The sequence below is a fragment of the Neofelis nebulosa genome, chromosome 14 (assembly GCF_028018385.1).
Source record: "Neofelis nebulosa isolate mNeoNeb1 chromosome 14, mNeoNeb1.pri, whole genome shotgun sequence".
In the NCBI taxonomy this organism is placed as follows: Eukaryota; Metazoa; Chordata; class Mammalia; order Carnivora; family Felidae; genus Neofelis; species Neofelis nebulosa.
Window position 1 is genome coordinate 18,383,952 of NC_080795.1, and position 17,083 is coordinate 18,401,034.

The 17,083-nt window shown below is 37.3% G+C and overlaps 1 protein-coding gene and 1 non-coding gene across 2 annotated transcripts in view; both read right to left on the reverse strand.

Annotated features, from left to right (window-relative positions):
- The window catches only part of CPA6 (carboxypeptidase A6), a 541,179-nt gene that overhangs the window by 500,209 nt on the left and 23,887 nt on the right, over positions 1 to 17,083 (reverse strand). The window lies entirely within an intron of this gene.
- LOC131495193 (U6 spliceosomal RNA) lies at positions 11,624 to 11,726 on the reverse strand. Its single transcript, XR_009253824.1, has one exon. It is a non-coding gene; the product is annotated as a U6 spliceosomal RNA (small nuclear RNA).

Genomic DNA, 17,083 nt, shown 5'->3' on the forward strand with positions numbered 1-17,083 from the left:
GGGCAGAGAGAGAGGGAGACAAGGAATCGGAAGCAGGCTCCAGGCTCCGAGCCATCAGCCCAGAGCCTGACGCGGGGCTCGAACTCACGGACCGCGAGATCGTGACCTGGCTGAAGTCGGACGCTTAACCGACTGCGCCACCCAGGCGCCCCAATGTTTTTAATATCTAGTGTGTAATCAATTTCGTATTTTTTACCCCCAACACACGCACACACACACACACACACACTCAGACTTTAATATTTCGCTAACTACTTAGTGAAGTTTTAACCTTTTGTTCAGGGCACAATGTGAGAACATAACTGAAATTAAATTTTTTTTTAATGTTTATTTATTTTTGAGAGACAGAGACTCAGAGCATGAGCAAGGGAGGGGCAGAGAGAGAGGGAGACACAGAATCTAAAGCAGGCTTTAGGTTCCAAGCTGTCAACACAGAGCTGGGAGAACATAACTGAAATTAAAAGCTTTTTGACCAATTGGACGGTTAATTAACTATCCTATTTTTAACTACTATTGCAGTCTGAAGAAAATAACACAAGTAGGAAAACAAAAGGATTTGATTGAGTTACTGTTATCTAGAGTTATTTAAAAATCATTGTGTTGTAGGGCACTTGGTCCGTTAAGTGTCTGCCTCTTGGTTTTGGCTCAAGTCAGGATCTCACGGTTCGTGGGATCAAGCCACACGTCCGGCTCTGCACTGACAGTTCTGGGACTGCTTGGGATTCTCTTATTCCCTCTCTCTCTGCCCCTCCTCTGCTCTCTGTCTCTCTCTCTAAAAATAAATAAATAAACTTAAAAAAAATCATTATGTTGTGTTAGAGAATAGTTTCTTAAAAGGCAAAATCATGATTTTCAAACAAATATAAAATGAATTTATGTCAAAGATCTTATCTCATTAATTAAATTAGGATACAAAAAAAGATGTTACAGCTGGTTCAAAGATGCAAAAAAGCAGAGACATTTACAGATCAAGAATAATGAATGAATATGCAAATGGATGCAACACAGGCTTCCTCCCCCCTCCTCCTCCTCTTTTCTCTGGGAATGGGATTTGGGGGAGGGGTTTCCCTCCACTGAACAGAATTTCTTTGTATATTTATATAGGCATTACTGATTGCACTGCTATCAGTGTTATACAACTTAAGTTGTAAAATAGCCTAAAGATAATAAAGTCCAAAGAGCCCCCATGGAATCAGTCATTTAACCTTAACCACTATGCTCTGAAGCCTTAAACAGTGCATAGTTTCCCACTAAGCACACATTTTCCCCTACATTTGGAAAGTGGTGATAGGATCTTCTATGTAATGAAACATTGTTAATAGTCAGTATTTTAGATTCAATGTAGCTTACTTTGGGACAGAAATACTTGTTTACTCATTAGAGCAAACCTGAATGTCAAAAGAATTCATGAGGTTCCATATTGGCATGAGAGAATGGGCGCTAAGCTTGTATGTTTTAGTAAAGTCATGGAAAAGTTAAATAAGTGATTTGAACCTTCGGACAATCTTTACAGTCTCTTCCAAATCTGTGCTTCTAAGATTTCTTGCAGAGAAATAATTTCTTTGTCCCCTAACCCTGCCCCAATATACTGAATCAGTCTTTGCAAGCCGAGTGAGAGGTTTCTAGACCTGGGCACTTTTCCAGCCCTTGAAGAGGAAGTGAGATCCTGAAGAACGTGTTCTAATTTATACATTGCTCCCTGCTGTTCACAAATTTGATACAGAATCTCATCTTGAAGCTAAACAAGATAACATGGTTCTGATTTTAACAAGCATCAGTGACTGGGCCCAGTAATGCAGTGACCAGAGGTGTCCCAACAGCACCTACTGCTGTAAAGAGCCTCCTTAGCAGCCTTTGTTTGCAACTGCAAGCTAACATAAAAGGGAAAGAAAAAAGAAAATGGAGATTTGCTACTTTTTGGAGCCTCTGTTATTTGAGGAATGTTGGTATCTTCATTTCTGAGAGCTTTCAAAATTGTTCTGTTTCTCACTATGATCAATGTGCTTGAATAGCTTAGATTATTGCATTTGATGGAGCTTGTATTTTTCTCTTGATGAGAATGCAGTTCTCGTTAGCATTAACGACAATTCCACATTGCTTTTGTCCCAATTTGCCAACTGTCTTTTTCCTTTTGGAAAATGGGTATTTTCTCTCTCCTAAAACTTCTCCAGCCTTAAACATTTACGTGGATTTAAAATGTGTTTTAAAGCCCATTCTTCTGTAACTTCCAAATATTTCTAAGTTTTATCCTCGAGCAACTTACTTGGTGCACATATGAGAGTAAATAAGTGATGAAAGTATATATGAAATTAAGAATTTAATTTATTTAGAGGAATGTTTAATGCACTCTTAAGAAAAAAAATACACACTGGCAATAAACTCCTTTAGCGTGTGTGTGTGTGTGTGTGTGTGCATTTTCTCCTACATCTGTTATAGACTAAGATTATTTTTGTATAAACCGTAATTGTCCTCTTTTGGAAATCAATACAGAATAACAAGACATATTTCCTCCAGATAATAGTAACTCTTTAAATGGAAAATAACTTTGGCCATTGTTTCATTTTTTGGAGGTTCAAATTATTTTAGTATGATTAATGAGAGGAGCAGTTCCTGGATATTCTTAATAACTGTATCCTGTTGGCTTAAGACCTCACTTTGCCCAGTTTATGATTAAAATGCTCCACTTATAGTTAGATGTAACATAAACAGTTCTTGTGCTTGACTATGATAGAATTTGGAAACTAGTTTTGATCAAACTAGTATCCTCAAGGAGATTAGAGAGCATAAATGAAATATTACTGTAACCTCCTTGATATCTTGCTTTTGCTTCAGCTTCATTGACTAATCTGGGGGTGGTTTTACAGTTTATTTGAAACTCTAAGTAGATTACCATATGAATCAGTAATTAATAGAATCTCAAAATGCTCCAATGATAATACTGATCGCTTTAAGATCAACACCTCCCCGGCTCTTACTCCCCTCCATCCTTGGTATTCTGAACATGGTTGACCCTTCTGAGGAGGAAGAAAAAGAGCCTGTTCAGGTCATGGCCAGGACCTTCTGCTCTTGCTTGTCTCTGTGATTCTTAATCCTTGGAACCTTCGTTTGGTGATGCATTTAGAGTCCCCTCTCTAGCCTCCTGGACTCAGCTCAGTACCTTGCTCTGACTCTAGTTTCCTCAGTGACCCGCCATCTTTCCCCCTGAATTACTGTGGAGGTCCAAATTAATCTTCAGTCTTGTAGTTCTCCACTATTTTCAATGCATCCAGAATAATCTTTCTTAAAACCCAAGTTCCAACATGTCATTCTTTGCCTTAGAGTCTTCAGTGATCTCTCTTTCCCTTCAGCTCCTTTGGGAAGAGAGAGAAGCCCAACTTATGGCTTCAGCCAGAGCTCATGCCATGACTCACCACACATGTTATGTTGTAGTCCAGGCATTTTAATGCAGGGTGCTCCCACTAGTGGCATCAGCACCACCTGGGAACTTGTCAGATATGCAGGTTCCTCAGGCTTCCAGCCCCCACCTACTGAATCAGAAACTCTGGGATGGAGCCCAACAATCTGTGTTTCAACAAGCCCCCTGGGGGATTCTGAAGCAGTCTTAAGTTTGAGAGCCTCTGCTGTCATCTCGAACACTTAGAATTCTAAAGCACGCTTTCTCTTTCTCACTTACAGAATTAATTACCTGCCCTCCCTCCCCCAACTTGGTTTCTAGTGCTCTACTCACATCCTCTTCATTGGGCTAACTCCTGTTTGTCCTTCAGTACAAGATGAAACTTCACCTGAGTGTTCTGTAAATGCCCATACTAGGTCCCACATCTTTTTTTGTGTCCCCATGCAAAATCTGTGCTATCTTTATGCCAGCCCCTGCCAGCTAACAGCCTGATATTTTGCTATCATGCTTCCTTCTCCTCTCAAGATTACAATTACTACAAGAGTAGGGCAGTAAGCTGATGGTTCACGAAATTCCCTTTTTCTCAGTTGAGCATAATGCCTGAAGCAAAACAGATCAGTAAGTGTGAAACAAATGTTTATTGGATGAATATGTTACCTATTTACTTTACATCAGCTTCTACTTGTCATTTGGAATGACTGATCTCATTTCATACATATATATGAAATGTATATGTTGCCTTAGTTTGATTTTAAGATTGAAAAAGATTCTCAAGAGTACAGGTCACTTTTTTGGTATATCCTCCTTTTTTTTTCTTGCAATAATACCAAAGCAACATTTTCTGCCCATGGAATTTCATTTCAAAGCATTACCTGAAATGGCATACCAGTAAATGCTTAGCATCACTGATTATTATCAGGAGGAGGATGGGGGTGTGGACAGAATGATGTTTGTACCTAGACTAATTTTGAATAAGCCTTCACTATTTATTTTTGCTCATGCATGTTAACATGTGCTGATTAATAGTATACAAAGTCTTTTGGAATTTTCTTGGAAGACTAGACTTATTTCTTTATCTGGGTTTTGAAAGTACGTTCGCCCATTGCCAAGGCTGTAGTCTTTTTGCGTAAGTAATAGCATTTATTCCAGAAAAATACTGACAATCAAAAGCTAGTGAGTTCCCTGAATCACTGAATGGTTTCTACCAAAGAAATTCTACCTCAACTAGCACCCCCATGGGTAAGTAGAAGAGTAAACAGAGAAGTTTTTAAGGTATATCTTAATAGCTTCCAGGTTCATGCTTACTAAAATCAGTGGAAAAGTTGAATTTGGGTCCGATCTTACAGACTAACTTCTGAAACTCTAGTTCAGAGATGGTTAGTGAAGATAATCTAAAAAATATTTCAAATATGGAATCACTGGTAATGCCAATACTGTCAAATATAGTTAATCACTTCACTTCCATCTTAAAGCAAGTAAGAAGTACTTACTGAAACATATTCCTTTAAGTGATCCAGGTTCAGTCCCTAGAATATAACGTTCGATGTAGGAGAGAATAAACTTATAATAACATGGGGATTTTAAAAGGATTAGAAGGTCTTACTCTCTTCTTTCTGAATAGAATTGTCTCCTTGCTAACATTTATAAGCTACTTTTGAAGTTTATATGGTGTAAGATAAAGCCAACCTATTGAAATACTTCCTGGAGAGACACATGCCCTGGCTTTTTCTAATTGGAAATATAGGCTTTGCTGTGTGGGTCAGCTATTCACCTTCAAGGATGGACTGCTTTTGAGCTTTATATAGATGCAGAAGGTTCCAAAGACTAGATACGACAGCTCAGGATTGTGAAATTGAATCACTATCCTTCATACCTAAAATGAGAGTGTGGGACATCATGATCTCTAAGGATCCTCGATACTTTTCTAAATAGGAAGGTTGCCTAGTTAAAAAAAAAAAGGCAGGGAGGGCTTTATGGTCAGGTAGCCTGAGAGCTACCACCTACCGGTTGTGATCCTAGAAAGTTATTCAGTCTCCGTGAGTCCCACTTTGTACACCTGCAAACTGAGAACACCACACCTACATCACAGAAGTACAATTTCATTCATGGTCAGTGAGCCTGAAGTACACAGGACTGCACCTAGCACAGGGAGGATGCTCCTTCATGAGCTACATGAAGAAGGCATCCTTCCACCTCTGCCAACAAGGAAGTGTGTAACTTTAGGAAAGCCACTTAAGCCCAAATTGCTATTGGGGTGCCTGGTTGGCTCAGTTGGTGGAGTGTACAACTCTTAATCTCAGAGTTGTGAGTTCAAGCCCCATGTTGGGTGTAGAAATTATGTAAAAAATAAAATCTGGAAAAAAACCCCACAAAAGATTCCTAAATTGCTACCATCAATCAAACCTTGGCTCTAAGGTCTCACAGGAACCACAATTGTGAGGCATTCAAAACGTAGAAAGTGCCCTTGGGTGAGAGTATCAACCATTTTCAGGCTGACCTATTCTTATTGGGAAAAATATCCCATGGTAATTATTTTGGGGGCGTGATTTACTATTTAAAAATAGATTGCCTTGGGGTGGTGGGAGAAGTGCTGAAAGGATGCATTTTCACAAAATTTGAAAAACAGTTCCATAGCTCTGCACACACCCCCTAAAGCAGTTGCTAAAAACAGTGCTTGGTGTTGTATCCCTTGGCTGAGAGCCTCTCATTTGCCATGGACACACTGAAAATAATACAGGAAATACTTTATTCAAGAGAAGTTAATTTATCCTTTCTTCAGGCAGCCTCTTCTGTGCCAAATCTGAACCACTCTTGAAGGTCTACATATCAAGCTGCATTGGTTGTGTTTTAAGTGAAAAGGATATAATCCTTTGTGTTGGGCTGCAAGACACAAGTGTATGCAGTTGAATCAACTCAAAACTAAAGTCCAGTCATGTCATCCCACTACTCAAAACTACCCAACAGCATTCCACCCCTCTCAAATCCTCACTCTAATCTATAAACCCTGTACAACTGGCCCTCTTTTCCCTGTGACCTCATCTACTGCCATTCTCCCCAACCATCAGTGTCAGTCACAAAAGCCTCCCCAGAAAAACTCCTGCTTCAGAGTTTGACACTCACTCCACCTGTGCTAAGAAGGCTCTTTGCCCAGACATCTATCTATCGTCATGCTTCTTCCCCTTACTTTCGTAAGGCTTTTACATTGTCATTTTTCACTGTGGACTTCTCTGGCTACCCTTTCTGTTACTGGAACTCTCCTATGCCTTCCCCCTTCCATTATTTATTTATTTCTCCTTAGTAATTATTATTAAATAATATTTTATATATTTTATTTATGTATCTTGTTAAATGCCTCCTCCACTACTTGGTGAGTTATGAGAGAGAAGGTGTATTTTTCTTACTTGCTTTCTTCACTACTTATAAAGTGTTTAAAAAGGACCTAGCCCAGAACAGGTTCTCAATACATTCTTATCAAATGAATGGATAAATGAATGCTGACAGTCTGAGGAGAGGTGATTCGTCAACATAAACCATCAGAGATCTATCTTACAGCATAAGCTTCCAAAATAAAATACTAAGTTTTGCTAACTCTCTGCCTCCTCAAAGCTTTCCAAAGCTTTGGATTATAGGGGGCACACAATAAATATTGAATTTATGAAATCAGTTAATTTATTTATTAATGACTTAAGCCTCCTAATTATCATCACAGTGTATCTTAAAACATCACACTATGAGCAACTGGTTTCATATTATAATTTGGCCACCAATTTTGTTTCAGAGCCTTAAATAGATTCCTTATTTCTGAGCTTCAGTGTTGACATCTTTAAATGGGAACAATATTATTTTTTAGCCGATGTATCTGAGAATTAGAATAGCTAGGCTTTATACAGTGCCTTGTAGATAGTGAAGTCTTAATAAACATTAGATGCTACTTTTTCCTTTATTAAAATAACTCCAGCTCAACAGTGGCTACTATGATACAATTTATAATTACATTGTTCTCTTTGAGGAAGAATTTAAAATCTCAGCTGCAACACAGCCATCTGTAATAATAAAAGAAATTGTAGATTCATGCTCTCTTTAAGTTCCTCCTAAATCTCAAGCTACACCTGTGCAGGAAGCATTATATCACATAAACAAAGTCTTATTCATTGACTACCATCAAAAAGGAGAAAAAGGGGGAAAAATCTACAACTTCCACAGGAAATCCCAAGCACAAATTCTCACAGCTGCCTCTATTCACTTGTTATTACTGCCTTGACCATTGTTTTAATTACAGCTCAAAAAAAGACATTATTTTCATGGTACTTTTACCTCCTTAAAGCATAGTAGTATCGCTGCTCTCCAATCTTGATGATTTCAGTTCTTGCACTAGTCAGCCAGGCTGAATTAAGCTAGGCAACCTAGGAAGTCAAAGATTAAATTCTGGAAGTTAAAATTAGAGTGTAAAAAATTACTTCATGTGCCATAAAGTGTATATACAGTTTCTTCAATTATAGCCTGAGAAATCTGTCTCTGTGGGAAGGCACACTTCATTAACTTTCAGCTATGTAGGCCTGGGGCAGATAGGGTCATCATCTTATAAAATTATATAGTATTATGATCATAATGTTCTTCTCATCAGGAGTAGAAGATTTATAAAAGTAATTGTTTTAAGGAAATCTTGATAAGGGAACTAATATTATACTTCAGAGAGGTTTCTAAATTTATCCCAATTGTGAACTTGCCCTATTTATCTAAATTCCTGGAATTTATTTTTGTTTTGTGCTGACCAGTCTTTGACTCATTCATCTCATTAGTACTTCTTTGTTAAACTTTAATTGAGTTCTAAGAGAGGCTCTGGTTAGAAAACAGCACTGATTGTATGCGGTATAATTTATTATCTGAGTCGGTAAAATTGTCAGTTTTGACGATTTTTAGTCATTTTCTGACTCTTCAGAGTAGTTAAAACTTTAAACAAATATTTTTTAAAGTAAATCAGGCAAGTTTCCAATTAAAATAAGCACGGAAATGTTTTCAGATATTATACACACATTTGGGGTAATTTCCTTGGAATAAGAATATAATCCACAAAGACTGGCTCTGAAAGATCCTTAAATTAAAATCAAATGGCTTCTCAGTTCCACTCAAATTAATTTTGAGCTTCATGTGGCTACATTTTGTTGAATGTCTGCTTTGGTCAAGACAACACATTGATTCTCTAGACTGACTCTTCATCCCCTTTGGGGAAAGATAACAACACTTTTCATTAGCTAGATTCTCTGGGTTGATTGTTTTCTCTTCCTAGTCCTTTGCCTTACCTATTTGCCACCTAATACTCTTAGAAGGAGGCAGATGTGGTATTTAGAGACCTATCTAAACATTGCAGTAATATGTTTAACTTTAAAAAATTTTTTTAATGTTTATTTATTCTTGAAAGAGAGAGAGAGAGAGAGAACATGAGATGGGGAGGGGCAGTGGGAGAGGGAGACACAGAATCTGAGGCAGGCTCCAGGCTCTAAGCTGTCAGCACAGAGCCCATCACAGGGCTTGAACCCATGAACTGTGAGACTATGACCTGGGCCAAAGTCAGACACTTAACTGACTGAGCCACCCAGGTGCCCCTCATTTTCATTTATTTATAATACAAATATTTATTGAGCATTGCTTTACTATCTATTGCTAAATAACAAAGCACTTCAAAACTTAGTAGCTCAAAATAACAACCTGATTATTTTTGCATGATTCTGTGTGTTGACTAGGGCTCAGCTGAGTGGTTATTCTGCTGGTCTTGCTTAGGGTCTACATGTGATTGCAGTCAGATGGCAAATGGGGCTGGATCACCCAAAATGGCTTCTTCACTCACATGTTGGGAACCTTGGGGCTCCTACATGTGGCTTCTCTCTTCAGTGGATTGGCTAGATTTCTTTCATAGTGGCTTACAATTCTAAGAGGCAGCTGGTGGAAGCTATCACTCTTCTGTAAGTCTGGTCTCAAAGTCTGAGGATGTCACATCCACTGTATTTTACTGGTGAAAGCTAATCACAAGATAAGGTGATTTTCAAATGATTTTTATAGGAGAGAAATGAGTGTTTCAACTCAGATTAGAGAGCTGTATAAAACATCTCTCCAACCTCTACAATAAGACAAGACAGGATAAATCATGTACTACTGACATTTTGTAAGCCCTTACAAAAACTTAGGTCACTGAACAATCACCTACTTAAAATCTATAGAGAGAGAGGTACCCACAGGGAAAAATAAAATGTAAGCATTTGCTTATCTTGGACAGATACCACCAAACAACATACAAGCTGGTAAGAATATTCAGCTAGCAACTTTTAATGAGTTGCTAAAGACTAAATATGAGCTTGAAGGAGAATATGAAGCCCCAGGAGGCTATAGACATGGGAAGGATTGCATGCCCTTGCAGCTTTTCCAGTCAAGAACTCTACCAGGTGCTCACAGAGAAGACCAACAAGAATTCCCAGAACACTTCCCCAAGGTGCTGGTTTAGGCAGGGAACAGCAGGCACAGCCACAGCTTTACCTGGATTTATCTCCCTTATGGAACAAAAGTCTTAATCCATAGGGGAAAGGACAACTAAAACCAGAGCTTGAGTATTGGTGGGAACCTACTGTAGCTGGGGAAGGGAAACAAGGGGAAAAAACCTTTACCCCTGGTGGAAGGAATGAATATGTGCTAGACCAAATTTAACATCTGAAGAAGATGCAGGAACATCCGTAAAGGGCATACTCACAATGTTCATAGTGCCTGCCTGAGGTTTAATTAGAGCATCAGAAAATGAGCCTCTCTCCCCACCACCACATTAACAATTGTTGAGTATAAGTAACAGTGGAATGTACAGTGGGAAACTAGTACAAAGGAAAGATATGGGGCCAAACAGGGAGCAAGTGTTGAGAAAATCCATGGGTAAATTAACTCATACTGTAAACACAAGATATCACTAGAAGAATCTGATGCAGTAGTGCCCTGAGGGTAATCACAGTAGTAAAAAACTTCAAACTCTGCCAACTTCTGACTAGATGAATATAAAACTCCATTCTACAAACCTTACAGAAAAGAGGCAGGCTTATCTCTAAACTTGAAAAAATTATTTACTTCATTATCTAGCGTTTTGTACAACATGGCCAGATTCTAACAACAACAAAAAAAAACTTTATGAGATACACAAAAGGGCAAGGAAAACAAAGTCTGAAAAGATAAAGTGGTTATCAGAACCAGACTCAGATATGACAAAAACGCTGGAACTATCAGACAGAAAACTTAAAATAACTACGATTAATTTGTTAGAGGCTCTGATGGAAAAGAAAAACGCAAGATAAGAAAGGCATTTTCAGCAGAGTTAGAAACTATAAGATAAAGTCAAATGGAAGTGCCAGAAGTCAAAAATAAAGTAACAGAGATAAAGAGTGACTTTAATGGGCGAATCAGTAGCCTTGACATAGCCTAGAAAAGAATTAGTGAACTTGAAGATAGGTCAATAGAAATTATTCAAATTGAAAAACAAAGAGGAAGAAAATGTGAAAAATCAAACAGACCATATGATATCAAATGGTATAATATCAAATAGTATAACATATGCATAATTGGACTCCCAGAGGAAAAGGAAGAGAGAATGGGGCAAAAAAAAATATTTGAAGAAATGATGACTGGAATATTTTCAAAATTAGTGTCAGACATCAAACCACAGATCTCAGAACCTCAAAGAACACCAAGAAGAATTCATTAAAAAAACCAAAACAACCCACCAAGCCTAGGCACATCTTATTCAAACTGTTGGAAACTGAAAACAAAAAAAAAATCTTAAACTCAATCTCTGAATACTTACCTACAGAGGAATAGTAATAAGATAAACAACAGACTTCTAGTCAGAAACAATATAAGAAAGATGACAGTAGAGGGGCATCTTTAAAGTGCTGCAGGAAAATCCCACATCCAGTGAAAGCCACTTTCAAAAGTGAAAGAAAAATAAAGTCTTTCTCAAACAAAGGTAGAGGAAAGAAGCTCCAGTCTTCTTGTTTTTTCACTTTTTTTTTGTTTTTTTTTTTTGGAAACAGACACAGGGCATATCATAGGGGGAAGCAGTGTGATGCCTCCTAGCAAGGCTCAGGACAATAGTAGCCAAAGTCAGAGATACCACTGTGGCCAGGTCTAAGACCAACATCACAGAGGTATGAGGAGAGGTTGACCCCTCCACACCAAAAATCACCAAAATATGCAATCACCAAAAATATGGAATGCTTCACAAATTTGTGAGTCATCCTTACGCAGGGGCCATGTTAATCTTGTCTGTATCATTTCAATTTCAATATATTTGCCGCTAAAGTGAGCGTGCTCCACTCTTGATTTAAAAAGTGTCCTGTTCATATAGGGAGAGAAGAAATTGGTTGGAAGACACCTTTAGAGATTAGCTACTAGCATCCACTGCATGTAAGGTAAAAGTTATAGTACTGGGGAAGTCCATGTTATCTCATTGAAATTAATTTTTCCTATTTATAAGTTGCTTGTATTAGTTTACATGATTTCAATGATTTCTTAAAATTGAACCATTTTTTTAATGGTAGTCGTACATTGTTGTTCATTACTTTATCAATCTGGAGATAGTTTTTTTTGTGTGTGATATATAAAAACAGTCTATTTTAAAATTAGATTAATATATTTCTGAAATGTTAGAATGGTTGGCTACACATAGTAGCTGTGGCTGATTATAATCAATCTATGAAAACTTAACCATCTACACATGAGCTGATGTCTGTATTTTCTTAAATTATTTATTTTGAGAGAGAGAGAGAGACAGTGAGTGAGGGAGGGGCAGAGAGAGAAGGAGAGAGAGAGATCCCAAGAGGCTCCCTGCTGTCAGCACAGAGCCCAACGCAGGGCTCCATCTCGTGAACTGTGAGATCACAAGTGGAGCCAAAATCAAGAGATGGATGCTTAACCAACTAAGCCACCCAGGCGCCCCTCTATATGTTAATAATAAATGTCAGTCAAGAGTCAAACTGATTAACAAGGGTTAACAAATGCAATTTCAATTTCAGAATTACCGTTTATTTTTTAAAATGTTTATTTATTTGTTTTTTGAAATTTATTTTGATGGCGTGGAGGGGCAGAGAGAGCTGGAGAGAGAGAATCCCAAGCAGGGATTCTCAGCTGTCACACTGTCAGCTCAGAGCCTGATGTGGGGTTGAACTCACAAACTGTGAGATCATGACCTCAGCCAAAGTCAGATGCTTAACCAACTGAGTCACCAGTTGCCCCTAAATGTTTATGTATTTATTTTTGAGAGAGCGAGAGGAAAAGAGTTAGAGGGAGAGAGAGAGAATCCCAAGCAGGCTCTGCACTGACTGCCTACAGCCTGATGCAGGGTTTGATTTCACGAACCATGAAATCATGACCTGAGGCAAAATCAAGAGTCAGCCATTTGACTGACTGAGCCACCCGGGCACCCCCAGAATTATTGTTTATTAAAATTATCTTTTAACTTTCTTTTTAATCTTATATTTACAAAGAAATAACTTGGTTATTCCAATTTGATTTTGACAAATATGTATAGCGCCAATCTCTTCACTTTGTAAAAATGCTAATAAAAATTATTGGAGTCAATTATAGATTTGGTACTCTTAAAATTATCTTACTGAAATTTACAAGGATATCTGTGATATAATGTAAAGAATGACTCTGCTGCACAACTTCCAGATAGTGAGTTTGAGTCATGCTTAATACATTTGTGTATTTTTTTTAAAAAAAATATTTAATGATACTTGTTAAAGATGGTGAGGCAGACTGCGATAGGTGTAGGGACTGCTGTAATGGGATTGCACAGTGTGGGAGAGAGATGGGGCTCAACTCCAAATATAGCATGGGCATGTGGGAATTTATAGATTAAGAGCAGGGTGTGGGTCAGTGGATGGAAAATTAGTAAGTGGAAACACCAGAAGTAAAGGGGATTCTGAGTAAACAGGATTCTTGCTGAAGATAGGCCACAGTGATCAAATATCATCTGAGGGATGGAGAAAGATGAGGAACTTGATCATATATTGAAGGTGATGAGATATTGAGAGAGGAAAATGTTGGTTAAACTACTTGGTGGAGTTTTTACTAAAACTGGATTTTACAGGAGCGCAAACAGATGGGCCTAGGAGAACTAAGGTTTAGTCAAGCAAAAAAAAATCTTTGTCATATTATATCAATTATAACATGATAGTATATATTCAAGTTAGCATTGAATAAAGCATTGATTCTCAAGTTTGAGCAGGCCTCAGAATTTCCAGTAGGGTTTGTTAAAAACCAGATCACTAAGTTCTACCTTCAGGATATGTAATTCAGTACACCCCGGGTAGAGCCTGAGAATTTGCATTTCTCATAAGTTTCTGGATAATATTATTGTGTTTGGTCAGAGGAGCACTCTTTGAAAACTCCTTGCATAGATGAACAAATATGCTTTCAGGTTAGACACACTGAGTAAAATCCAGATTTGTTACCAATTCACTGAGAGCTTAGGCACAACCTTAATGTTTTAATCTATAAAACGGAGTATTAATAGCTATTGTGTAGTGTTGTTTCTAGAATCCTATGAAGTATTTGCCACAGTCTCTGGAACAGAGGATAAATACTCTGTTGGCACTGTTGATACTGTATTGAATGTTTGATGATGAAGATCTCATTGAAAGATTGTTATGTTTTTCCCAATACATATATTTAATTTATATCTGCAGACCTATTGAGCAAATTAAGAGGTTGAATATTTTGATCCTGATAACATTAATAGGAAAACTACCTTTTGAATTAGAAGTGACTATTTCAATGCAGTTTCTCCAGAGGGATTTCTATTTCGCAAAAGAAAGATTGATCAGTCAACCAACACTCATTGAGTACCTTTGTCTTCAGACAAAATACACACATACACAGACACACTCACATATACACATAAACTCTAAAGTGAATACAAACTGGCTTTTTCTACAAATTGGCTATTCCATTTTTCTTCTTTTCTCTTATCATTTTATCTCTGAAATTGGTGCCTCTGTTGGCTGGTGGCATTCCTTTGCTTTGTGCCTCCTCCCCCAGGCTTCAACAGAGGCATCTTGCATCAACTGAGTACCCGTAGCAAAAGTAGTTAACAGATGTGTGGGTTCTGTTGTATTTTGGTATTGTAATTTCCTATTACTGAGAAAAAAAAAGAGAGAGAGAGAGAGAGAAGTGTCACCAAGGAATCTCGGGGGATTTCCTGACTAGAAATGCCTTTGAAGTTGAAGAATATTTTTAAGACAGAGGTTTTTAATTGTAAAGAATCTTAATCATGAAAAAAAAAACAAAAAAAAACAAACAAACAAAAAAAAAAGAATCTTAATCATGTAGAGAAATATGCCTTTGAAATATTTTTCTTTGAACAGTGCATTTACCAGTTCAGGAAGCTCATTTCCATGCAATGATATTTTAATTTTAATACACAACTTCCCTTGCATTGCATATATTCATAAAGCTACAATTTTATTCTTAGTTTTATTTATTACATTCTGAAAATTAGGCTACTTGCCTTAAGCTATTCTATATAAATGTTTTTATTCCCCAAACCCATTATTTTAGAGATGCAATTTTAGCCTTTAATGGGAGAAAATGATATAAAGTGGCTATGACTGAGGTTTTCTGGGTTTATATTTCTGCCATGTCTGCAGGGGGCTATTCTCCACATGAAAATCTAAGAATTGACACTAATGTTAATTCTGGGTATAAACTCATCAATCTGGAGGAAAAGAGATTTTACTTCTAAATGTAACTTTCCTAACTAATTCCACTTGCTCTACATTTGCCTAGATTGGACTTGCCTTCAAATAGAGATATGATCAGGCAAAAGCTGACACAAGGGGAATGAAAGGCTTACCATTTGTTTAAGGCAGGAAAATGACACTACTCAGTTTATGTCAAAAACACATATGGCCGGGGCGCCTGGGTGGCTCAGTCAGTTGGGCGTCTGACTTTGGCTCAGGTACATGATCTTGCGGTTTGTGGGTTCAAGCCCTGAGTCGAGCTCTGTGCTGACAGCTCGGAGCCTGGAGCCTGCTTTGGATGCCTTGTCTCCTCCTCTCTCTGCCCCTCCCATGCTCATGCTTTGTCTCTCTGTGTCTCTCAATAATAAATAAACATTAAAAAAATAAAAACAAAAAAAAGCAAAAAAAAAAACCCCATATATGGCCATAAATATTTCATTTCTCTGAATTCGAAGGTAAGACTCTTTGTGTTCACATTCTTAAGTAGTATATGTATCTTATCCAGAAACATATTTTACATCTTTGGCCACAGTAACACACACATACAGAATAAAGACCATCAAAGCCCAAAAAAGATGGCATTCATTAGGAAACCACATTCTCCTGAATTAATTGCCCTTCTGAAATGAAATGAATATTTTACAGTTCCTTTACTTAAAACACAATCACTAATTGCAAATGGATGTGTTAATATCATCAACCTAGCCTGAATGAAATATCTGCCATATTTGTAAATATATTAATAATTAGTATATATGTCTGCACATATGTATATTAATACATCTGTGCCCCAGGGGCTCTTAAGATTTGGACTGCAAATTTGGTTTCTAGGATGCTTGTTTTGTCCAGTTTTTGTTTTTAGTAATGTCAGTATTGCCACTGATAAATTTGATTTGACTTGAGGAAAGACCTACTATTATCTTCTTTTATCTTTTTCATAAGTGCATATTGGGTTGAAACCCCTGGATAACTAATCACACTTTCTCATCATCGCAGAAATGTAAGGCAAGGAAGTCTATGTCAAGTAATGCAAGTCTGGTGAGGTGTCTTGAAAAAACCCCAGCAGCAGCCTTACATTTGTGCACAGGAAAACTTATATAGGGTAAACTGGATAGGGAGAGAAAAGCTTGGGGACCCACATAGAAGCTGGGATTGCACTGCACATTTCACAAAATTGAGGAAAAGTCAACTGCATGTCACAAAGAATGGGGGTGGGGAAAAGAATGTGTGGGGTAAGCTGGCGGGGTGGGGGAGTGGTTGTAGGATGACAGAGATTATAGTTACGGTAAAACTAATATAGAAAGAGGGTAAGAGATATAAATAAAACAGCAAGTTTTAGTGTCAAGAACATTATATTTTTCTTAACTAGGAGGCTTGTGTGCCAAGTTAGTCAATTTTTGAAAAATAAGAACTGTCTGGACTTCCCAAATATGCTTTCATCTTTGCCTTAGTGAGAAACCCAGAAAAAGGCCTAAAGCAGTTTCATAAGACATCATTTTTGGTTAAAAACAAAGAAGCACATTTAAAAAATCCCACACTTCAACCATCCAAAAGTTTTCCTAGAGTCTAATAAAAATAGTATTCCTTTTTTTATTTTATTTAAATTTTAGTTAGTTAACAAAGAATAGTATTCCTTTTAAAATGTGCATTTAAAAAAATCTTTCTTTCATATGACATAAGCTATGGCTGCTATGAAAACTGGTATACCTGAAATTTCTGATCAAAATCAAGGGCGAATTTTCCAAGACATCTAATTTGACTGTATTTTCCCCAATTTTTTTCTTTAAAGAAGAAAGCTTGTACTGAGTATTAGCTATTTCTCAAAGACATGTCAAAAGAAGCTATAAAATACATTCTCCAATGCCTCTAAATTTTTAAAGACTATGTCAATCATAATAAATATGATGCTTTCCTTTTT